General features: G+C 42.4%; 1 protein-coding gene across 1 annotated transcript in view; it reads left to right on the top strand.

Moving 5' to 3' along the window:
- Nucleotides 1–26,056, top strand: part of LOC131931457 (ephrin type-B receptor 2) — a gene marked incomplete at its 5' end in the record, with an annotated part of 93,108 nt that overhangs the window by 16,902 nt on the left and 50,150 nt on the right.

The raw sequence follows: 26,056 nt of genomic DNA, 5'->3' as shown, positions 1-26,056 counted from the left end.
AATGCAAAATCAACTCATTCTATTTATATGTTTTACAAAGAGGTACTGTCACATAAACTTATAAACACATACATACAAACTTACTAACTCTTACTTATATACATATGCATGGCACACAAAAACAAACATACAGATACGTAAATTCACACAGATATACACACACCTCCTACACACAGATGCATAGATACTCAGAGAGAGACACTTCAACTTAAAACAGCCATTCTTACATACACATAAACATCAGCACATTTGTCCTAAAGATTATAGCACACGCCAATATTTCAACCATAAAAAAAGTTCCTCCGATTGTAAAGTAAATAATTTTTTTGCATGTGTCTCCATGTTTTCACCGTAACTCACCGTGTGCCGCTAATTGCTTGCTTTATGCCGCGTCAAAAACTTACCGCTCGCCACATCAAATCAACTTTATGGGGGCTGCACCCCATTACATTAGCGCCCGGCTCCCTCGCGGAAAAACAAACCCGGAGACTCGCGGATATTTACGCGGCTCGCAGAGCACAAATCAATTTTTATTGCGACTCGCTTTAAGCTCGCGACATGACGCGGTTTTTGAGAAGATCTCGACAGGTGCTGTTTGGCCACTTGACGGCCATTTTTTATTTTTTGCCATATCCGGGGGGGGGGGGGGGGTGTTAGAATAATCGAAGTTTTGGTAATTCGATCAAATAAAGTACTTTTAAGAAATAAGTGCTGTGAAATGACAACTGTCAGAATATTGACAAGCACATTGATAGACTAGAGTGTCTTTAAATGTCAGTTATTTCTATCAAATGGCATCATTTGAAATATGAATTGGTTAGTTATTGACATGTACTGAAATTCAGATAACTACGAAACAACAAATAAATCTTCTAATATTATTTGCATGCATATTGATATGAACTGTCTTATAAGATACTATCCTGCCAGTAAAATGACACATGCCATCCAAATGCCAACTGTCAAAATGTCAGGTTGAAACTTCGGTTAAACCCCTAAAAGTAACGTCAAGCAACTTGTTGTTGAGTTTTTGTTCAGCTCATGTGACCTACATTATTCACCCACGTGACACTGTCCACGACGGCAAACGCGTGAGTTGCAGCATCTAATCTGTTGATAAACGGAACAGAAGCGCACCATTAATCTTGGTGCAGCGGCGGGCGATATTGGGAATCTCCGTTTTTCCCCCTGCGTCTCTGTGCCGTGGTACTGTGCAGGGGGGTTTGGCGTCTGGGGAGTTATCTAACCTTATGCAGTGTGCTAGTACGGGCAGTTACTGGTGTGTGGTTGTGTGTGTGTGTGTGTGTGTGAGGGGGATGGGGGGGTGGAGAGACCCATGCGCTGCATTTGTGCACTGATCTGTTGGTGCACTGATTCATCTGTTATGCGAAGCCTGTACAACATCAGTATCATCTAGATCTTGTTAAATACAAATCTATCTTTTTTTTCTCTCTTCAAACGTTAGAGGATGCATTTGATTCTGTTTTACATATTTAAATAAGCTGACCCCGCGCACTAAAAGAAATCAATCAAAAGCGTTTAACTTAATTGGTGTAGTATTGCATCTGTAAACCTGATGAAATGGAACTCTCAGGGTACTCTGGAATGTTCGCCCTCGTCCTAACCTCGGCTGATGCGCGTACGTCTCTAGTGGTGAAGATAGCGTCACGACGTTTGCGATTAATCACCGCACAGTGCATCACTTCATCTTTATTAAAACTATCTTCACGAGGTAGCCCATGTCTGAGGTAGCGTCATGTCCGAGTGCAGATTTCAAAGAGTGATGACCCCCCTGTTCAAAGAGTGATGACCCTTCCGGTGCATACCTCGCCGATGGCTTGCTGTTGATAAGAAACACGTCCAAAACCTTTCCAAATGATATTCAGCATATACCTTATACCGCGTTTACACTTGCGACATGTATACTATAGGCCTACATTTCTAGAAAAAAAACTTCGCTATAAGGCCAAAGTTAATAGGGGAGCCTACTCACTTATTGTGAAGTTTTTTTTTCTAACCATGTATAGTATACATGTCGCAAGTGTAAACGCGGTATTAGAAGCATACACTACAAAACAAAAGGGTTCTAGAAAAAAATGATATGTGTCCATTACTTATACGGCTGACCTCTGCCATCTCCTTATTTCCCTCACCTCCAAGTATAGAATCCCAATTATAATCTTTAGACAGAAATATCATGTCGGCGCGTGTCCTATCTCACTCTACTAAGACTTACCATTTCTCATAACTAAGCAAAAATAGTACAGAAATAAAATACCATTCAGCTTTACTGCCTCCTATAATCTCACAGATTCCGGTACGCTGGTACTAAGACAAAAATAATTGCAACAACAAAAAAACGACATTATGACGCCGTCAGTCTAAGCTCGTCTGACTCGTCGACTCACAAGCCACGCGCCCTCGGCGTCGTCTCGCTATTTATATCCATTGACATGTCGCCAAATCGCTGGCCCCTGATCGCGCATGCGCTGATGACAAACCTACTCGCCGGGGAAAATATTTACATACATACTCGTGACCAGGCTCACTCGTGGCGCGCGCCGATCATTTTTTGACCATTAACCCGACGTCGTCGTTACGAAAATTAACCCTTGAGTCGCCGAGGTCCCTGTTTTTCCCGTCAACCAAGGCAAGAAAGATTTGCTGCTACTAAATAGGACGCTGTGTAACAAACGTACCGCCGGGTACTCGACTATTGTGATACATGACAGCCCTCGGGAAAACTTGGTCGCCGGCTCGTTGAGGGATGTTGAATAATACATGATACTATTTATAAAGACACATATCGTGTCTAGGTTTAACAATGCGAGGGGTTTTATTTATTCAGGGAGTCGTCAAGTCAACGTGAACTTATGAGCAACATTTATAAAGTCAATTTTGACGCGTGTTCTATATTTGGTTTACGATTACGTTGAGGTGTGGAGTCGATATTGCAGAAGATTTGACCAGATATCTGGTGATTATTCCTCTCGACCTCGCAGAGAGGTGAAGTGTTTCTAGAGGTGATTTGCACGAGGCGCTGACCTCAGCGTGATAGCAAAAGGTCATGGGGGTTAGACCAGCGCTGGCCACTTCATTTTGATTAGCCGTACCGTAATGAGAAGCGGGACAGCTGGGCTATGGTGAGGAGAGTTTTGTGCCGACGTTGTAAGCTTGTCTACAGCTTCTCACATTGAGTCGTTATTCTCCCAGTATCCACAATTTTTTTTTAATGCACGAAAAGACTGTCCGAAAAATCCTGTAAGCATTAAAATAACCATTTATGTGCATATTACCATATATCCACAAATATTGTTTACATCTCAAATCTTAAAAAAAAAAAAACAAAAAAAAAACAACCCAATATAGCATGTGCATATTTACATATTATGAGAAGCCCTGCAGTAAAACACAAAGCTTACCCTTAGACCCGCCGTTGCCCCCCCCCCCCCCCCCCCCCCCACCCTGTCAAATTGGCAATATTTAACGTAACCCGCAATTAAGCTCATCACAAAGCTAGTTTATTATTTCATTATCTCCCTCGCCGCTGCCTCGGTGCCGCGTGACGTCTGCTACAAACATGTTTTGACATGCCCGGTTGCCGCGGTATTAGCATATGCCATCCCGATAGGGGGCCAGGCACATACGGGCTTTTTTGGGAGGGAGTCGAGAGAGGGGCGGGGGTAAAGTAAGCTTTTTTTTATCTATCACAACTTAATTTGTTCTTACAGTTTTTTTGTTGGTATTTTATAACAGCTGAGACTAAACGTAGTATCTGATCTATGCTAGGACAAATTTTCGTTTAATTCGCATTTATCTAGCCTCCCACCCCCTGTTTCACACGAACCTCCCACCCCTTTTATTTTGGTATCGCCCGACTTCATCTTATCGTTCTAAAGCTGTCTGGTGCGATTTTCTTCCTTCTTGTATTTCCTTCGTCTCGGCTCATCTCATCCGTAAAAGGGGGGGGGGGGGGGGGGGGTCGAGACTACAGTCAGAGGGGAAAAAAATACTCTCGAAACCACCCGGTTAGACTCGCGTCAGCACTCGAGGACTAACTAGCCATCTCGAGCCATTTTGTCGAGGTCGTATCTTCTTAAGCGGCTGTTGTTTTCATAACACGGGGCCCCCTGTGGCCCTCGCAGCGTCGGCAACGATTAAGATGAAACAGTGATAATACCTTCGTCTCCCAGATCCTTGAAAATCTCATCCCCCTCAACTTATCCACCCTCCCACGGCACTACCAGCATATCTCGCTCTACGTCATACACGCACCGGCTCACCTGCATCACGTGATCAACATGCCCGTGACATGTCAAATTCTACGAAACAATTCAAGACAATATCATTTTTTGTAATTCATATTTCGATATTGTGTATTGTCCCCCCTTGAAGCTTTGCTTGAACCGGTCTGCACCTTGCTATCTAAATATTAACAAAAAAATTTGCGCACCGTGGATTTTTTTTTTTCATGTACTAGCTGTATAAACATGAATTCATTTCGAGCATTGTTTGGGTAGCTGTTGTGGTGCGTAGTTCTCCAGTGTTTTTTTTTTCTTCTGATGCGCGGCCGAACTCAGAAACCTCCTCTTTGTATTGACTTTGTGCATCGTTGTTATTTTTCGAAACTGTTTTGAGAAGGTTGATAAGGGGGGTAAGAAGAAGTTTGTGGTTCGGTGTCTTCAGCGAAGAATATTGATACATTCTGTTTTGTTTTTCAACACCTGAGCTGTTTATTGATTGTTAGTTGGAGGTGTGCTTTTTATAATTCGTTTGCTTAAACATTGGAAGCAAATAGCAATAATAATAAAAAAAAAAGCAACAAATACTGAAACGTTAATCAGATTTGTGCTGAGGGGGAAAAATACTCACCAAACACGAGGTGCTTCACAGCTGTGTTTTAGTTTCCACCGTCTTCCCCCCGTCCATGTTTTCACAGCTCCCCGCGAAAATCACTTGTTATCAAACGGGTCCCGAGTTTCACACGCCCGGCGCCCCTCGAAGAAATTACCCCCCATCACCTTCCATACCTCAGATAGATCCTCGCACCCCCCCCCCATTAGGCGTGATCCTTATCCGAGAAGAACGAACGTCACACATCATTTAGAAATCACACCACCCACGCACGCCACACATATAAACCACCCACCCCTATAAACCACCCACCCTTATAAACCACCCACCCTTATAAACCACCCACCCTTATAAACCACCCACCCTTATAAACCACCCACCCCTATAAACCACCCACCCTTATAAACCACCCACCCTTATAAACCACCCACCCTTATAAACCACCCACCCCTATATACCACCACCCCTATAAACCACCCACCCTTATAAACCACCCACCCCTATAAACCACCCACCCCTATAAACCACCCACCCCTATAAACCACCCACCCCTATAAAACACCCACCCCTATAAACCACCCACCCCTATAAACCACCCACCCCTATAAACCACCCACCCCTATAAACCACCCATCCCTATAAACCACCCACCCCTATAAACCACCCACCCCTATAAACCACCACCCACCCCTATAAACCACCCACCCCTATAATCCACCCACCCCTATAAACCACCCACCCCTATAAACCACCCACCCCTATAAACCACCCACCCCTATGTTCAAATCCCCGCCACCCCCCCCCCCCCCCCCCCCCCACGTCCAGCATAGACACTTCCCATCTCCATCCCCATGAAGAACTCACCACCGCCTCTACACCCCATGTAGACACCCCCCACGCCCTGACACCTTGACATGTGCCCCCCCCCCCCCCCAGACAGGAGCCTGCCTATATTTATTCAGGATATCTTCACACCCCGGCTGTCGGATGTATCAAAGATGGGATCCTACTACAGTAATTATATTAGCCAGTCAACCGTGTCGGCGTCACATGTCGAGCGTGGTGCGGGGGGTGGCAACACAACACAACACATGTCCAACTCTACCCCACTACTTCGTTTTTCATCTCACTTTTCCAAAATTATTTTCTTTTATTTTTTTAATTTGGTTGGGGGAGGGGGTAGACTAAGGTTGGGGGGAGGGGGGTTAAATAAGATACAGGAAAACAGTACTCGACTATTTGATTACTTATAAGTCTACCAGACGAAAATGCTACCGTTATATTTTTTATACGGGCGCGAATCGTTTTCTCAGCATGCCCCCTGTGTTATAGCGTATGCCCATTTATTTTATATAATTGAAGTGGCATTAATTGCGGCCAATAATTACTGCATGATTACACCCCCTCCCTCCCTTCCCGTGTCTTTTGGAGTAACATTGTGGGTTAAAGCGTAAATCCACAACATTGTTTAATGACAATTTAATTATGTGTGGGGTGAGTGGGGGGGGGGGTGAAATTGTTTCCGACTGCCTACTGTTTTGATCCACGAAGCACATATCATTTAACTCACAACATTGTTTTGTGGCTGTTTTTGTTTTTTATTACTCGGTCATATTTTTATCACTCGCTGCGTGCGCTCGTATAGTTCGAATTCGTGCATGTTGAATGGATTACAGTGTAGGCATACAAGTAATTAACACTGTGGACAATACGGTCCGCATGTGTAGTTGAGTGGTTGCCTTCGGGCTGTGCTAAATCGTATGCAATTTGACGTAGTCAGTGTTATAATGGTTAGAGCTAAAATACAGGTCTGTTATTAGAATACAAGTAAGGGGTAGGCTAAGTGTGTTGAGTTAGGGTTAGGGTAGTGATCGTATTAAAACAAAACTTTAATACTGCGATATAAACTTATTAACATATGGGTTACTCAGAATTAGTGCCCCACTTTTATGAGTCAGGCTTGTCTGAGTAGGATACCTCACTGCAGTTGGTAGATTATCTCATAAAGATGGGTTCGGTTCATGTCATCTTCCTGTTGTATACATCTATCAAATCTCATTCCCCTAGAATGGATCGGACACATATAAAGAAAAGAAAAAGAAAACATCGCAAAACATCCTTTGGACTGGAATCCCCAGGGGCCACAAAGGAATGATGATGATGATGATGATGACACATTTCATTCCCCCATACATTTCACTCCCCCACAAATCTCAGTCCCCCACACATATCATTCCCCCACAAATCTCAGTCTCCAACAAATCCCATTCCCCCACAAATCTCAGTCCCCCACACATTTCACTCCCCCACACATCTCAGTCCTCCCACAAATCTCAGTCCCCCACACATTTCACTCCCCCACAAATCTCAGTCCTCCCACAAATCTCAGTCCTCCCACAAATCTCAGTCCCCCACACATTTCATTCCCCCACAAACCTGTCCCCCTATAAATCTCAGTCCTCCACACATTTCATTCCCCCACAAATCTCAGTCCCCCCACAAATCTCAGACCCCCACAAATCTCAGTCTCACAGCGTCGACTAATTAAACAAATCTCGCGACGCCCCTGCTGTGGAAGACGTGCATCGTGACGTCAACTGGGCCAGGGCCTGACGTCCCCCGCTGACGTGATCCGCATCACGTGACAGACCGGACATCTCTAAAACGAGGCTATGACAACTGAATTGCCCGTCCTTCTCGACTCGTTAACCTCTGCTCATTGTTTTAATCCTCGGCACGGATCAACCCCGATAATTCTCGCTCGGTTAAAGTTGAACCCGACCCCACTGAGGGGGAATGGACGAGGTTTAATTCCGGCGGGTCGTAGGATCGGTTCATAAGCAGACACGCCAATGACTGTTCTTGTTTTATCAACGGATCGGTTCTTTTTAGCCAAGGGGGCAAGTGGAATTTTTTAAAAGGGGAGGCAGAGAAAATAAGACGTTTACAATTAAAAGATAGAAGATTATCAGATTTTTTTTTTTTTTTTTTTTTGGAAGACGTGGAGCTGATTGGCGAATAGACAGAAGTTCGAACATGCTACATAAATGTTTGCAGTCTGGTCTTGGAACAGAGGAGCGGGGTGGTTGGAAGTGGGGGGGGGGGGGGTGATCTTTTATTGAGCTCTTCGCAACACGAGTGCTGACCAAACACAATGGCGCCTCATTAGTATCTAATCACCGAGCGATATGGCGCGGGCTGAGCGTGGGGTGGGGGTATCGTGTTCTTAAATCCATTCAAATACCCTTTTAGCACTTCGCTCATTTTCGTGATGTTTGATTAATTTTAATGGGGGTGGGTGGGGGGTGGGTAGGCGATCCCGGGTTATGAATTAAAATTGCTCTAAAACGTAATCAAAATATAAAAATGTTTTAACCAATCTGCCAGTGGATATTGTGTAAAACGAACACTGAGATATGACATTTCAATAGTTTATTTTATATTACAACACCGTGTTTGCATGACTTTAATTTTGTTAAATCGAAAATTTACTTTTTAGTCCATAAGTAGTCCCAACGTCGTGTGCTTAATTAAGTCTTTTAATTAGACGGTCAAACGAGCAAACAATCTAATTAAAAAAAAATTTCCATTTCCCAACACGAAAAAAATAAAAAGTCGTTGACTCAATACGTTTAATAAAAACACCCTGGACCTCACTCCGAAGCTTAGACTTAAAACGGAAGTGACGTCACAGAGATGACACGAGCACTATCTCTTCCTGCCCGACTGCTCATCCTCCCCTAACTTCTCATTACTTGTATCTCGAGCGAGAATGTCCGAGGCTATTTATTCTTCATCTAAGTCGCGCTTAGGACGCCCCCCCCCCCCACCCCCTCCCCCCTCCTGACCGTATGTACATCAGAGAAGAGTTCAAGACCAACACAGACAGAAGAAACATACCTCGCCAAGTCTCGTCTTCTGGAACTACAAAGACTGGGGTATTCCAGACATATTTTTCTTCTATGTTTCGTGTTTTTTTTTTCTTCCCTTCTGTCTGATTCCGTTGTTGGTCCGTATTGTCTTGGCTGTTTCCTTAAGTCCGTCTTATCTTCTAGGTCAATCTCCCCAACGCTTTCTCTACAGACTTTAATTATATAAGTAAGTACTCTAAGTCTGGGCTACCGTCCGAGGTGGGTTTTTTTCTTCTCTTATTTTTTTTGGTATTACGAGTTTTTTTTTGTTTGATGTCATCCTCCTCCCTCCCCCTCTCTCCCAGACTAACTAGGAGATTGGTATCAGAGGAGAAAGTAGCAACGCAAATGTCAGTCTTTTTAGATACGGCTTATGGTGTGTGATTTTCATCTTCAAAAAATAAATACAGGAATTTGAGGAATTTTCTTTTTCTTTTTAAATACCCGAGTGCTTTTAATGTGAATACAAGTATTTTGGTTCTGGGATTTACACCCTATTATATAATGAGAAAAACGTTCTTTTTGTTTTACACTTTTGATTTATGACGATGATTTGGATGTTGTGTTGAATGTAAACATGATCAGTCCACTCCCCAACACACCTTTAGCTGTTGGTATGGCACGCACCTGTATGTGAGTACATTCTACAGACCATTAGCCCGTCTAAAGGTCCATTAATGCAGCTCAGATATTGGAACGCACATGACACTAGAAAACTTTCATAACAGTCGTTTCTCTCTCTCTCCCCCCCCCCCCCCCAACCACTCACCTTTCGTCCCGGGGTGTGGATATCATCAGCAGTAGGGGACCACGAGCAGTGGGGTCCACGTATCCGGCTCGCGGGCCGTAGGTGTCTGGCACCTACATGGCGATGAGCGCTGCTCTTTGCCGGTGAGCGTTTTCTTAACCCCTCCGCAATGTTGGCGATGTGTGTTTCTCGCGGTGAGCGGGAGGGGTGAGCGCGTCGTAATGTCAGCATACCACTTATTATGTGTTGTGGTGTTTTATTGCCTTGTTGCTTGTATGGGTCCTGAGGGGGAGGGAGTTGTGGGGGGGGGGGGCGGTGTCTTGGAAGGGCGTCTGTCAGGTCTAATGGTTTTTGAAGCTGGATCTACATATAATCTCAGACGAGGGTCTTTGGAGAATATACGTTTTTGCATATTTATTCGCTGGGCCTGAAGGGAGAAAGAAAGATAGAAAGAGAAAGGGATAGAATCTAGGACAGCTTAAAAAGTATTCTGTATACACAGAGAGAATTGCTGTCTGCTGTCGTGGTAAACTGTTAAACGATATGCAATGACATATGGAGACAGTATGTCTTCATCCGCGACTAAGACAAAATAAACCGCTGTACTGTTTAAAGCAAAATTCGGTTAATGGAGGTGTTAAACTGTATCGAGTTTGAAGCGAGTGTAAATATTTAGGTTGATCCGAGTACAGCCGTTACGTTTTGAAGTGGGTCCAGGTCGTGTAGGTGAGCACGAATTTGTTTTTTACACTCTAAGCACGCGTAGTGGTTTGAGGCTATGTCTGAAAAAAAATGCACGAGCGAAAAGAGCGTTCGCTAAGCCAGGCTCCAATGTGACTAATGGCACAGAGGCAACAGTTTACAACACTCGTAGACGCGGCTTCCTCGGGGACGCCCGGCGAGGGCCATCTGCTTTCCATCTTCAGACAAAACTCGAGCCGGCTGCAGACATGCGCACTTCCCCCCTGCCGGTTGTCTGCCACTCCGGTTATTGGCGACATCGCTCTGACGACCCGGCTTTTGGGAGAACGGGAATACCCGCACGTTATTTTGATTATAATGACGTTATTTTCTACCCGAATTATGTTAAATTGGAAGAAAATAAAAGCAAGCTCTGGAAATTGACGTGTCAGAATTGTAGTTTTTTTTTAAATATTTTTCTGCGTAACTTCTGGGTTTGAGTGTAGCAGATATAAAATAGGTTTTCTATAACTGTTTTTTTTTTAAAAATACAACACGTGTCATATTTGTATCGCGCATTATCTACTCACCCTCGAATCTGACCTCGACGTCTGCCTCGGTGTGTGTGTGTGTAACACAACCCTGACACCACCGAGAGTCTCCTGTGTTTACCCCCCCCCCCCCCCCCTCTCCTCGCTGACACGTCTATTTAGTGCTAACGTTGCGCAGTGGCTGTGTTATCACCCCCCCCCCCCACCACCACCACTACCCCCACCGTTCTGATTTAGGTCTTATGATTTCTTCTCTAATTTCTGATGCCGTCTTCTCGTCCAAACACCTGGTAACGCTATTTACAGCTGCACATCACCATGGAAACAGAAGAAAACTCGTGAACATATTTTTTTTAAACAACTGTTTAAGGTGTTTTAAGTAGCTTTTCAAATAATCGAATATTATGGAAAGGGGGGAAGCGGAGGATGTTGGAATTGAATTGACAAGAAGAAAAAAAAAGGAAGTATTTTTGCATGTTATAAAATAGAGAGAAGCCATTTTAATCATCAAGTGACGTCATTAGGAGTATACCTTAAGGCAGTAACATGAATGCAAAAGGCGTCTAAGCCCACCCTCACGCCCCGACCTCGCCGCCCCAGCCACTCCCCTAGTACAGTTTCCCCCCATGGCCCCCTGCAGGCTGATCTATTTACATCACCGGGAAAACCCACAAGTTCAACCAAATCCTTTTGTCTATAGTAAAAAAAAAATTATCGGTCATATCTTGACCGTGTCCATCAATCAACCCCCAGACCCCGCGAGGCAGAGGGGATGGGGTGGGGAATGGAGGGAGGGGGGTCGCTCCGAAACCAATCAGAGGCGGAGGCGTGTGGCCGTAGGGTGGGGCACGGCAGTAGACAATGATATCCCTGATCACGTTAAATAAATTAATCGGACAATCAATCATATTGGCCCTATACCTCGGTCACGTGGTCCATGCGTGAACTCGTGGCCCCCGAATCAACGGGATAATCTGATTGGCTGGCTGGAAATCGCAGTAAAACTGTACATACGGGTGACTGCGGGATATAAATCTACCATTTTTCATTGGCTCCCCTAGCTGATAATGGAAAGCGTTTCATCATATTTTCAGGCGGTTAAAAAACAAGAATGCATTTCTGGGGTCGACCCTTGTCCTTAGGGTTGACCCCAGTCTATGGGGTTGTCTCCAGTATAATAATTACTATATGCGTAATCAAGTTTATCGTTTTATTACTCTTAAGTACTGTGTATAGTTGATATGATTTTTAAAAAATTATTTGGCAAATACGTATAATATTTATCTGTCCAGCGTAATGGTCTTAAATATTCAACATAATAATGAAAATAAAAATTTGGAAATTTTTTTTCGAAAAAAAAATTTTGTTTGACCACATATGCTCACTTTTCCCTAGACAAATAGAAAACGGGTCTACCCTTATAACCAGCCCCACCCCTCAATATGTATATTCGTATAACAGATGACCGGTAGTATACGTATTATTTTTGTCTGGCCATCCGTCATATTGGACTGGCCTGGAATCTCCACTGGCCATCACTCACTGTAGACGCTGGCAAATAGCCGCCCCCTCCCCCTGGACAAACACTGACCTACCCGTTGTACCACTGGTCGCGAGTGATTGCTACTTTTCCGACAGTATTGGCCAGTATTTGATGTCTATATTTAGCGCAAACTCGGGACTGTTTTAATCAACGGAATTAGTTGGGGGGGGGGGGGGGCGTGAGTGGAGGCGCGAATTTCATCTTGATTTTTATAACATTCTACTGTGTACATTCAAGTCTTAGCTAATTGGAATTTAAATGCTCCGAGATATTCAGAGATATTGGAGAAGTTTACTTAACTTGGGCTAAAACTCCAATATTAAAAAAAAATATATCTTTAAAAAAAATAACAATACGGAATGTAAATCTGAGTTTTAAATTGCTTTGGCTAGCTCTTACGAAGTATTAAAAAGTATTAAAGAGTTAAGTTGTGATTATACTTTATGCTTTAAGTTAACCATTTGAAGACAGTACAGACTGCTGTAGCTTTTTATCTTTTCTACACCGAATTTCCCCTTTTCCCTCTTCCATTCTGGCACTTGTTTCCAATAAAGGCAAACTCGCTTCCTTCTCGGTCCATAAAATACATTACTCCACTGACCAGCATTACGTGACTGACCACTTGTAACTCAATTCTCCCAAAGCCGAGTCTATACTGACCAACATCTGCATTAGTCCAGTCAGGCGGGTACCCAGAGTCCCCCATTAAAACCACTCGCGGGCGGGGGCGGGGTACATTTTGTTGGGACCCTAGGTCTTTTCAAAGTGTTATTATTATTGGTCTGCTGCTAATTAAATTGGGCTGTCGGACTTTGAGCCCAATCCGGGGCTGTAATCTAAGCGCCCTATTCTCCCCATTCGGAACCGCACTCTTTATGCGGCACCCGTTTCATTTCCGGGTTTTCTATAAAGGGGGACTAGGTCATATTTGGCGATATTTATCTACATTACTTATGATCAAGGTACCATTTAGACATTGATTTAATTATATATATATATATATATATATATACAGAAAGAGGAAAAAAAAGACATAGACGTAGCCATAGCCATGCCATAAACATATAGACGTTGGTATAGACATATATATATATATATTATATTTTGTGAAAGTATATCTGGGTTGTTTTTTCTCATTATTTCTCTTGAGGTCTGTAAGACAAAGGTCACCGAGAGAGAGAATAGCGAGCCCTTGAGATGAGACCGTCCCTGGTAAATACTATTAAATACTTTATTGAAAACTTGACAGCTGTCTATCCCTGCCAGGATTCGATTAATTCGCGTGTCATTCATTCCTTATCCGGGGTAGGACGGGGGTGGAATGGGTGGGTGGTGGTGGTGGGGGGGGGGTGTGGGTACTCTGACGTCACTTGAGTATTGTTTTTTTTTTTGGGGGGGGGGGGTGTAAGCGAGACATCATGTCAAGACTAGCGAGATTTGTAAATTAGTAAACAAGAGAAATTGTCGGTTTACTCTGAATACACAATTGATGGCATTTGACCCCTCTGGTCATTACATCATCCCATGACATCCTGTGGAATTTTTTTTTTTCTGGTTACTATGGTAACCCGGAGCGGTAGTGTGTAGATTGGCGACATACAGAACACGTATTGTTCACATTCATCCATGTCTCCTACTCTGGGTTTTGTGTGCTGAAAAAAAAAACCTCGTTTTAATTGCTTGAGCAGAAACAGTTTTGTTGATTGATCAGTCTGGAGGAGGGGGCGGGTTGCCGAGGGTTTGTTTTTTTCCACGAGTGTGATTTACCGGTGAGGTTTTGAAGGGAGTCGGACAACTCGCATCTGGTAAGGAATGTTTAGATGAGAGTTAAGGTTACTGACTCGTGGAAGAGTTATTTATTTTAGTCTTCGTCACTTGTGAATAAGGAGAATTTTGAGGTGTTTTTTTTCTCTTTTCCCCTTATGAGATGTGACGGTTTGTTTTTATTTTTAAATGGGGGTTGGGAAGATGTAATTGGTAAGAAAAATTGGAAAGGGTAATTTGATACTTGTTACATTTCTAAAGCCTAATGGGGGAACATTAAGTTAAAGTTTAGGTGAAGTCGAGGTAACGTTAAAAATTGCAATAATTTGCGCCCATGGATTTAGTAATTGTATATGTAAGTAATTAGTCTTTAACTGTTGCTTTGCAAAGTTCAAATAAAGAACAGATGCTAAGTTAGCACTTGGAAGAGAAAAAAAATGAGTTGGACATGTCTGTAGTGAGCTATTTTTAGCGTGACTGGATGTTTATGTTATGACGCCCCGGGTGCTGTATGAGAAGATCTAGCCCTCGCCCTTTGACGAGAAGCCTACAAGAACTTTGTTCTTTAGATATCGATGTGTTTTATTACGACACATCCACGTCAAAAACAACTCACTCACAAAACTCATCAGGAACTACACGTGTTGTTTCACAAAATGTCTATCAACACACTTAAAAACAAAACCTAACAGTAGCCCTCTTGAAAAGTATTTTTGTCTGTTTTTTTTCTCTCAAAGTCCAGCAAGAAAACCACGAAAAAGAAAGCAATTCCAGACATCTATTTTTTTTTCTTCCTCAGTCTTTTTAGTGTCATGGAAATTCCGACGTCAAATAATTGTGAATAATTTCTTCTAGAACAAATACTCATAGAACGTCGATGCCTAGACCCTTGATCAATTGTTATGTCTAGCAGGGGCCGACTACTCGGTATATGTTTATAGTATAGATAAACGAATGCATTAAAAAACAAGTTATCTTTCTTGAATGGCACCGTTTACGTTTTAAAAACATCACCCGGGGCTGTTTCACTTCTGACTGTATTTGTCTCGTCATTTTTTTTAACCTCGCCGTATCCTCGGGATAATCATTTATTATTATATACAATTTATTGCACGATGCATGTGTCTTAGTTACCGGTCTCGTAGTTAAATGGATTAGATGGCTTCAATAAGAAGAGGAATTACAGGTTGGTTTTACGCAAGTCTTGCTGCTCCGTTCTAATTAAACGTCATGTATTGCGTGGATTTTCTTTAGTGCGTTGTAGGCATGTGTATGTGTGTTGGGGGAAGGGGGGTGGGGGTTAATGTGTTGTGGGGTGAGGGTTGTGTATTTGGCGCCATGCGTTTTGTATAGGGCGTCGTGAGTTTTATGTGGGGCGCCGTGAGTTATATGTGGGGAGTTGTACGTTGTATGTGGGGCGCCGTCAGGCGTAAGTTATATGTGGGGCGCCGTGAGTTGTGTTTGTGGGGCCGTGAGTTGTGTGGGGCGTCGTAAGTTTTGTGTTGGGCGCCGTAAGTTGTATGTGGGGCACCGTGAGTTGTGTATGTAAGTTGTGGGTCGGACGTGAGTTATATAGTTCCGCCCTGAGTTTAGACACAGCGCGTGCAATCACTTGGACACGCACTTGTGTTCTAATCATCTCTGACATACGGATACGGCTGTTGTATTAAACTTAGTTGGAACATGCATGACTGCTCACCCTCACGGTGTTTGTTGGAAGTGTTGGGGGTGGGGGGTGGGGGTGGGAATTCGTTTTGTGTTGTCAGTTGCCTATCTGCTTCTCAGGAAATATCTTTTTTTTTTTCTTCCTTACGTCAGTTATCTTTCTCTTTGCCTTTTCTTTGTTTCGCTAACGTTTCCTTGCCAGTTTTAATCAACCGTACGTCAAAATATAAAAAGCGGCCATTAACATAATCACGCAACTGTGGGCGTGGCTCGTGTGAACAGTTTAAACATCAGTTCAAGTTGGTTACCTGAACAAACTCTGTAGCGTTGCGCTTCCATATTTATATTTTTATCTTTTTGTTGATTTACCGTACCGTATTGTGTAACATTGGGTGGTCCCCCTCATATCTCCTACTGTCATGTGGCAGCGTGGGAAACTACTTGTCAGAGTATATATATGTATATATATATATATATATATATATATATATATATATATATATATATATATATATATATATATATATATATATATATATATATATATATATATATATTTACCTACATTATATATATATATATATATATATATATATATATATATATATATATATATATATATATATATATATATATATATATATATATTTACCTACATTATATATATATATATATATATATATATATATATATATATATATATATATATATATATATAAAAGAAACTCTGTCTTGGGGTGCAAGAATAGCTATTTATAGATATACAAACACACAAACAAAGAAATTATTCAAACAATAATAGATCGTACTGACTCCAGAAACCCCATTTCCGGTCACATCTAATAACTTGACGAGGGCGCTGCGGCACAGTCCAATTTCCGTCCTGCCGCCCCCGCCCCTCCGTTTGTGCTGTCTCCGGGGGCAGGCCTTCATGTAATTGTCAGTGGCACCATTATCTTCCTCTGGAATCCTGCCTACGTTGATTGCGTCCGTAGTCTCCTCTGACACCGAGGCGATAGCCGCGCGCTTGGTGTAAACACGAGGGCTGAAGGCACGGAATCTAGCTAGAATCTAGTCATAATTCTAATGGTAATATCGTCTTCTGTGTACTGTTAGAGTATAGAGTGCCACGGGTTAAAATATTAAGCGCAGGCGCAATTTGTAGTCTTTATTTATATTTATTTAGTACTTTTAAGCCCTTTTCTAATTTCATGAATAAATCAATAACATTTCTCTTGTTTTTTTTCTTTCTATTCAATTAACACAAAAATTTAGTTAGCATGTAACTTACATTACTTCGTAGTCTTTTAGGTGGCATTATTAACAGTGAATTAAATATGAAGTAATTCCTAACTTTACTCTAGCAGCTAAATTAAGACCCGATCTTAAATTTAATCTTTTACCCCAAAGGTAGCCACAGCCCTAACTCTAACCAAAAATGATTCGCGGTACTAGTTATACAGTAGTGATGAGGATTAAGAAGAAGAAGAAGACTAGTTATACAAATAAATCTTTACGTCTTACGAATAAGCACCGTTTAATCAATAAGGCAAGTTAAGTTGAAACAATAAAAGCCCTCGCTTTGCAGCTCAGCCGATGTTAGCCAAGCTGTGCTTGACTTCATATTCGTGTCGTCCGTATAAAGACACACAAAAATGGCGTCCTGTAATCGAGTTATTATAGCCCAACCTGTGAAGCGTCGTCTTGCTCGGGCACTAATTTTGATAAACTTGTGCCTCAATTCTATTAAACAGACCCCGTCTTTGAGCAAATTTTGGGGATGTTGGGCGTTCGAGTTGTTACGTGAATGAAACGAACGAAAAAAATGGGGCCCCTGAAATTATGGCGTGCGAGACTCGTTTTACAAAATAATGGGATAACTCTGAGTGTAATGTTGTTGGTCAGTCAGAGTGGTTGGGCATTTTAGATTTTTCTTTTCTATTAAATGTGAACAAATAATATCTGTTAGTTTATTTTTCAAACAACATGGCGGATACCGCGTTACCATGGCAACCACAATATATAGAGACGCAAGGCTGTATTCAGAAATTTCAACTGGTGGCGTGTTGGGCGAGAGAGAAAGGGAGGGGGTGGGTAGTTAGTTCAGGGTCGGGCTTTCGCAACACGCGTCCACCCCTAGGGACCCTGTGCATCATTGAAGGGAACCCACCGAAAGAGATTAGATTAGCGGTTCTCTCCCCCTTGCTAAATCTCACCGGGAGTTTCTTGTTTTTGCCGCGATCATAGCCTCCCCTTGTTGCCAGTACTTTCAATACCACCCAAAATATTTAGCACTTCAATTTCTTACGATTCACTCACCCCTTTCCAATTAGGTTATATTTTTTTTTGACTCATTCTCGCTTTTAATCGCACTCGATAAAGCTCGAAATTATGCCCGACATTCTGAGTAATGAACATCCCCGTAGAGAGTTCAAAACCTGTTCTAAAATTCTACCAGATTTATAATAACATAGGCCATGGTACGTTTAACTGATCCAGGCCGTTACAGCACGTGACACTGCATTGACCAATCAATAGAAGTGCCGGTGTCCGATATCGATTGCCCACCCCAAGGTAAATTTGACGACGACGGTTCTAAAAATAATTGTATTGATCGACCCCCTCGTCCCGGTAATTGAAGAACCGTGTACGTACGAGATGGATCTCCACCGCACCTCGATGTCCCCAGTCACACCGGCGCCCTACCCTCCCCCCCCCCCCCACCCCCCGGGTCCATCGCCTGACCCGCATGTCCTGCCACTGCCCGATGTTCAATATCTCCATCCGGCTTGGATGAACTGGACTCCGTGATTGGACATCATCGGTCATTCCCACCCCCCTACATCCACCCACATTGTGAAGTGCAAGATAAAAATAAAATAAAAATAAAAGCCTCAATAAATTGTTTGTGACCCGACCCCCCCCCCCCCCCACCTCGCTGGACTTTCCGTGGCTGAAGCTCCGGCTTGACCCCCACCGTGACAGATTTGATGACTTTATTAATAGACCGCCTTTGATGTCCTAAACGAGCGGGAATTGGATGTTCAAAGAGGAACAGATGAGAGCAATAGATGAATTCTTGGGAGGAACGGATTAGAGGAAAAGATGAACTGTTAGCCGAGAAATTGGCTTTAAACCATCGCTTAATTAGATCTCGAACTACAATTATTTTTTTTATAACGCAGGCAATGAACTTTTATTTGGTTAAATTATCAATTAAAATTTAAATATATTTTTTTCTGATTTCAATTGCTTCAATTTTCGAAAAAAAATTTCAGAGACATACATACATAATATACATACTTATATATATATATATATATATATATATATATATATATATATATATATATATATATATATATATATATATATATATTATGTATTTATGTCTCAGTAAAAATTATTACTATGTATAGTCTTCAACATATTACAGACGGTTTTAGCGAGTATGTATTTAATCCTTACACCGTCTGTCTGAGACAATCTTCCCAGACAAACAGTGCCCAGACCTAACCATAGTTCCCATCGTGCGAGTAAACCTTGTCCGGCCCTCGTCCCATGCCACTCAACCCGCCACTCTCTCCTCGACTGTCCTCGAGCCCCACTCGTGTTTACATATCATTAAATCTGAGATTTTGATAGATTTCACGCCGATCTCCCTCGGCCAACAATTTAGTGTCACTTGGCGACGTCACTTCCGTCGAGTTGTTTTCTCGGAGGTACGCGCCAGTAATTACAGAAGCGTGACCAAAGGGGTTTGTAATGCCCAAGGAATCAAAGCAAATCACTGTGAAGAAGAAGAATACGAAAACATCGTAACCAATCTTTGAGCCAAGTAGAATCTACACCATCAATCGTTCATCTGTTTATTTTATTGATTTTGTTTTGCTCTTTTAAGCAGTAAATTATGTTATATATTTGCTTTAACATAATGTTTTGTTTGTAATGAGAATGTCACTAGTGAAGCATACATATATACCCAGCATATAATGCCTTTAATTAATATGGCATTAAAGTATGTATACTCTATATGCCTTGAATCAATTTATAGTATAACAGAATGGCATTAGCTATGTGTATACTCACATATTGTACTGTCTTTAATTAGAATGGTATTTAAAACGTGTGTATTTCGCAGTATCATAATGTAATGTAAATATTGTAAATATTATACAGTGTGTATCATATATTGCGTTTATACAACTCTATACAAGTCTATATTCACATCATGTGCTTCAACATTGACGAGCTTTGCAATGTTTACATTATCCAACAGTAACAAGATACAAGGTTGTGTTTTCTATGTATATTATGATACAAGTGAACCTTAGGTTCATGTTCTCATCGTATCATGTAACAATAACACAATACACTTGAACCTTTTAAATGATCTTTATTGATAGGGAGCTTAATCGCGTGGAATATTGGAAGATTTAAAAGTATTTTGAAATCATATTAATTACGTGTCTTGTTTTTATACGATGTCGTACCTTTGTAAAACAAGGGAAGCAATGTTGATTTCGTGTAACAGGGGAGGTAATATTAAGGTTTAGTAAAAATACTCCAAAAAAAACCCGATTTGATAATGGAAGATTAAAAGAATTTTTTTTTGCGTAAATATCATTTCGCGGTGTTAAATTAATTGTTCAAATTTTTTTTTACCCCTTTCGCGATGTAAGTTTTAGGTCGTTTGATGTTTTGCGATATGTAAACACTTGAACTAAAAGATGTTTTTTCGTCCGTAGTTGTCTCGTGTTCGCGAAATTAAGTGAAGAGCCTCCCCCCTCCCCCACGGGTGTTAATCTTATTAAAACAAGTTTTATTTGTGTCCCCCGTCCCAAGGGGGTCGGTGTGTATTGTGCCAGGGGACAGCTCGTGGCCTTAGTCAAGTGTTGTGTGATCAGTGAGGGGGTTGTGGTTGCTTTGTTCGGGTCTTATTCCGTATACCTTCCAAACCTTTGGTGAGGAAATTTACTTTTGTACGTGGTCCCTATATCATACATGCACCCCCCCCCCCATTCGCACATAAACAGACATTATCACCCCTCACCCACTCCAACACACATACATTTACAAAATAGACACCCCCAACCCAACACACACAATTACACAATCACCACCCCCACCCCAAACACACACATACATTTACACTATCACCAACCCCCACCCAAGTTATCCAACATCACCCCCTCTCCATTATTTGACCGCTGATTTAGAGGGAATTAGGAGGAATTTAGTTGACTTAGTCTGAGTGTATGCCGATGGCACTAAACAAAACAAAACAAACAAAAAATATCCCATAATTCTCTCTTGTCCCTAACCCACAAACATACTACAATTCTTTTTTTCAATGTCTTTGCTGTTTCGTTCATTATTCATCGCATTTAAAACATGTGCTGGTGTATATTTTTGTGTATGTTTGTGTGTGCTTAACATTATTATTCAAATCTCCATTCCCCCAGTTTTCTTTAACTCATAAACATTTTATCTATTTATAATATTTTTTTGGCTTGAAATTGACCCCTAGGGAAGATAACCCATCCCCCCCATCTTCAATGACACAAAGATTTATCGTTCATTACTAATAGATGTTGTGTTCCCGCGTTGATCTCCCTTCAGAGATAAGTATACCTTACCCCTCCCTTCTTCCCCCACCCCCCGGGGGCCAATAGATGCCCCGGACGATTAGTCGCCAATAAGCTTTTGATAACTTTTTATCTTCATTCATCGCCTTGGACGCTGTTTCTAATTTTAGACTCTTTAATGTTTCTCATCCCCCCCCCCCCCCATTTCTCCACCCCGAAGTTTTTTGGTCCAATTTTTGAAAAAAAATATCCCCTCACCCCGGAAATGTTGTGTATTTGGGAAGTTTATTTTTGTTCCTGTCACCGGCGTTCTGAAATGTTTATGATTGCGCATCGTGGTGCGTAAACACTTCTTCCATTGAATAAGCCAATCCAGGTTTTTAAAACAATTTGTACATGCTAATAGTTCTGTGCGTTACACACTGGCCATTGTAAAAGGAGAACATGTATAAAGTATTTCTAAAAGATGCAGTTATTCCGGTATTTGCACATATTAGCTGAAACTAACAGGCACACCCCCCTCACCCCCCCCCCCCCACATAAACCTTAAAAAAACAGTCCACCCTCCCCAAAAAACCTGAAACCTAACTCATAAATCGCCCACACCAAGAACTTGAAACTAACTCACAAACAGTGCCCCTACCGGAATCGAACTCACAACCCCCCCCCCCCCAACCGGTAATTAACTCACAAACTCCCCCCCCCCCCGCCTCCAACCTGAAACTAAATCACAAACTGTATTTGAATATTTTAAAGTCTTATAACGTTATTTTTATAAGACAATTAAGCGTCTGATTAGAAAGAATGTCATATTTCGGCGCGCACACACACACATTGTCACACACAAACTTACACACCTACACACACACACACAATAAAATATCAATAAACAAAACGCTAAAAACAAGAAGAGAAAGCACACGAAAAAGAAGGAGCCGACCTACCTACAACACAGATACACTAAGATGGCATTTATTAACGACTTGTTTGCTTTTATTTAAACAAAAAAATAATATTTTATAACTGATAAAAACACATCTTATTTTTTTAACATTTTTTGTGTGTTGTTGTTGAACTCCCACAACTTTTAGGATTCATGTACAGCCTTGCATTGTTTCCCCTTTAGTCATCTTACAATGTGGATTTTTTTTTTTAAATAATCGATATGAAGTGGACAAGTTATTGCCCTGTCTTAGACACCCCCCCTCCCCACACACACATCCCCACATACCCCCATCACGTGAGAGATGTGCATTAATAAAGTGCATGTTTTATGCGCCCGGCGCCGCTGCTCCGGCGTGCTGTCTTCAATGTAAACTCGGGATAAATGTAATTTGTCTTCCCGCGCTCGGTCACTCAAGTTTTCTTTTCTACCCCCCCCCCCCCCCACCTCATCCTCTTGTGTTGAGATGATTTAAACTTGCCACAGTTTTCAGCGTCGAATTCCCATTTTTATTTCTATTCCTCCCCCTCCCTCCTCCCCATCCCCTCTCCCATTCCACGCGTTCAAACTGAATACAAGGCATTTTATAATGTGTTTTCGTTAAATAACGAAGAATGTGCAACAGCGTCAATTAGCGTTAAAACTACGGTCAGTATAAACACAACCTCCGTGCTAATAGACGTCTTGGGTGACTAGTTATTATAAAGCAATGTGTTGTATTGTTTGTTTATTTTGTTTTTGTTGCTGATTTTTCAGTTTTACAGTAAACAATCTTAAAATTTATTTTATTTTAAATTCAGTAGAATTGACGAATAGGTTTGTTTTGTAATTTTTACGTTTATTTATTTAAAAAAAATAAAAATCAGTTAAGTCAGATTCTCGACGTCAATGTTGATCTTCATCTCCCCAAATGTAGGTCCCTCCATCTCCCTATAATCTCCCCTCTCGTGTTACCTCCCTACCCCGTGGGTTCGTCCGTCAGACCCAGGTGCCACCCACGTACCCCAGGCACACAACTGGTCGGTCATATCAGGTATCGTGACCCCCCATCTCTGTCTACATCTGTTAACTAGCCCCCCCCCCCCCCCCCCCTCCATCGACTGACTGAACCTCTCCTCCACCCGTTAACTAGCTCCCCCCTCCCCTCCATTCACCCTGGCACCCCCCCCCCCCCCCATCCACTAACAAGCTCACCCCTATTCTCACCAACCGTACACTATCCCTACCCCTACATACTACCCGTCCGTTCACCTCTCTAGACTAATAGCAGCCGTCACTTCCCCATTTATTAAATGTCTCGGTCTACCAACGGTCTCAGCCCCACCCCAACCGACATACTGATCCACCCCCACCCCCCACCCAAACAACCTACTCCCACTTCATTAACTGGTCAATGCCCTTTAACTTAGTACCTACTGTCTAGTATATACCCCCACTTTCAATCATTAACACCCCCCCCCCAACCCTCCTCTACTGCTCCATCCCCTAACTTTATATTTGCTACACCCCCACCCCACACACACACTTAAATAAAAATAAAAACAACATTACACGATTAATAAGTATCCATTCCATTCAAAACTCCCCCCTCCCACCTCCCCCAGTCCACCTCCCTCCCCCACCTCCCCCGCCCCACCTCCCACACCCGAATAAAAACCAACATTACACGATTACTTATCCATTCCATTCAACCCCCCCCCCCCCCCCTCCTCAGCAATAAGACCGCATTAAAATCTCGCCTTATCTCACCATCTCTCCACCTCTTCAGCTGTCCCCCCTGTCTCTAGCCACCTTTCTCACCTTATCTCCTACCTGTCTGTCTGTTCGGGTTCAGTTTGTTTTTATATATATAATTTAAATTTTCTGTCTCTTTGAAGGTCGATTTTCATTCAGGTAATCTATTAAACCTTCTTGTAATTGAAAAAAAAGTTAAACATTTATTTGTTTTTAATTATATCTTGACACATGTAGAGACAAACCCCCCTCCCTCGTCTCCACCTCCACCCTATCTTACCCGCCCTCGTCTCATACGTTGAGGGTTTGAATACGTCCAAGGGAGGCAATACAGTAAAAAAAAAACAAAAAAAAAAACAGAGAGCCCAACACAATTATGTAACGGATGGGGTGGGATGTATTTTAGCACGCAGATGCTAATACAAGTATAAACTGGCGTTTGTCCGGATTGTGTGTAGAGAATCAAGGGGGGGGGGTGATGTTAATTCATCCTGGGCCGCCCATAACCTACATACAACTGGCTAATATTTTGCCCACATTTATTTTATTTTCCCCCGTAGTTCGCCATGTCTGTTTTTGCCTGTGATTGCCATTCACCTTCACAATGTTCTTACCTTTCTTACCTATTTTGTGGCACCGGGAGGGGGGGGGGGGGGGTAATTTTTTTTTTTTTTTATTTTTATTTGAGCTGTGTGCTCAACCGTGTCTGTTCTCGTGTAACAAATTACCAAGTCTTGGAACCAGACCGGGGGGGGGGGGGGGGAGAGGGGAGAGGGGGAGGACAACTCGTGTTGTAGACGATGGGAGGCTGTGTTACACCGAGGGCATAAATCTCCGGCGTCACTTTCTTACGTGGAGGGGAAAGGTGTGTGAATAAAAGGGAGGGGGGTGATCTGAAATATAAAGCAAAAAAAAAACAGATTTCCTTTCAAACAGATTAATCTTCCCCCTGTGGCGGTTCGTGACATAGCCGGGACGAGTTGCTAGTACCGAAATCACGAGAGCTAATTAGATCCTGTTCGGACAAATATTCAGTGTATTAGAAATGCTAATACCACCCCCCCCCCCACTTTCCTCTATCTCCCCCCTACACGGGCTGATTATGTGATATATAGCTAGTCAAGCAAAGGCGAGTTTCGTTACGGGGGTTGGTTGATCGGCCGCTGTGTACGTAAATATTTAGGTAATCAGCCCTCACTAGCTGGTCTCGTGTGGGACGAGGGTTGGGGGGTTAGCTAGTTTGTTTAATTTGATATAAAATATTTAATTCTCATATCGACACGACGCGTGTAAACTAATGGCTAGTTGATTAGAGGGTATGGGTTATAAGCAAGTGGGTAAAGATGATGATATGTCTCGTGGTTTTGCTAGGCGCAAACCTTATCGATGAAGTCATATTTTCCCCCAGCAATTAATCTTATCAAAGTTGTGTCAAATTTAAAAACATTTTCTAACAGGCATTATACTAGCTGTTTTTTTTTAATTTATTTATTTTTCTTTCAAAATGGCTTCATGTCGAAATGCTATATGTGTTTGAATTTTTAACCTTGTGGAAGATGTACACGTGGGGTTAGACAGTGCCGGAGTAAATTGGAATATCTCAGTGGTAAACATTTTATAGCTTAAAACCACAAACAGCAACCGATTAGCAACATGTGAAATCTGGACTTGTCGTTATGTTGCAGTTACGAACAGCGAAATAAAAAACGTCAAGATCATTTTCAGCAGCTTACTTTCCTGTTACCTTCCAAGACAAAGTGGCGAAACATTTAGTAACGTGGGCCCGGGGTCGTTAGTCACGGGGTATTGCCCCGCCAAACAAGGCGTCTCACGTCGCAGGAAGGCATACCCTGGGTGCTGGAGGTACAAGGGGTCTTAGCGGGTATTAACTAGGCCACCGCTGTGATGACGTAATGCGCTAACTCGCAAACCATCCGGCGGGAGTGTGAGGCGAGGGTAGGAGTTGCTTCACGTCATGGTCTACCTTCTGTGGGGCATGTAGGGGGGGGGGGGGGGGGATTTGTCCGTTGTAGGGGGGCATTTGCCCGTTGTAGGGGGCCATTTGCTCAGCCGT

This window comes from Physella acuta, unplaced genomic scaffold (genome assembly GCF_028476545.2).
Source record: "Physella acuta isolate Inbredline_101_S28 unplaced genomic scaffold, ASM2847654v3 ptg001973l, whole genome shotgun sequence".
In the NCBI taxonomy this organism is placed as follows: domain Eukaryota; kingdom Metazoa; phylum Mollusca; class Gastropoda; family Physidae; genus Physella; species Physella acuta.
Note: the sequence above shows the minus strand (reverse complement) of the source record. Positions and strands in the feature narration are given on the sequence as shown.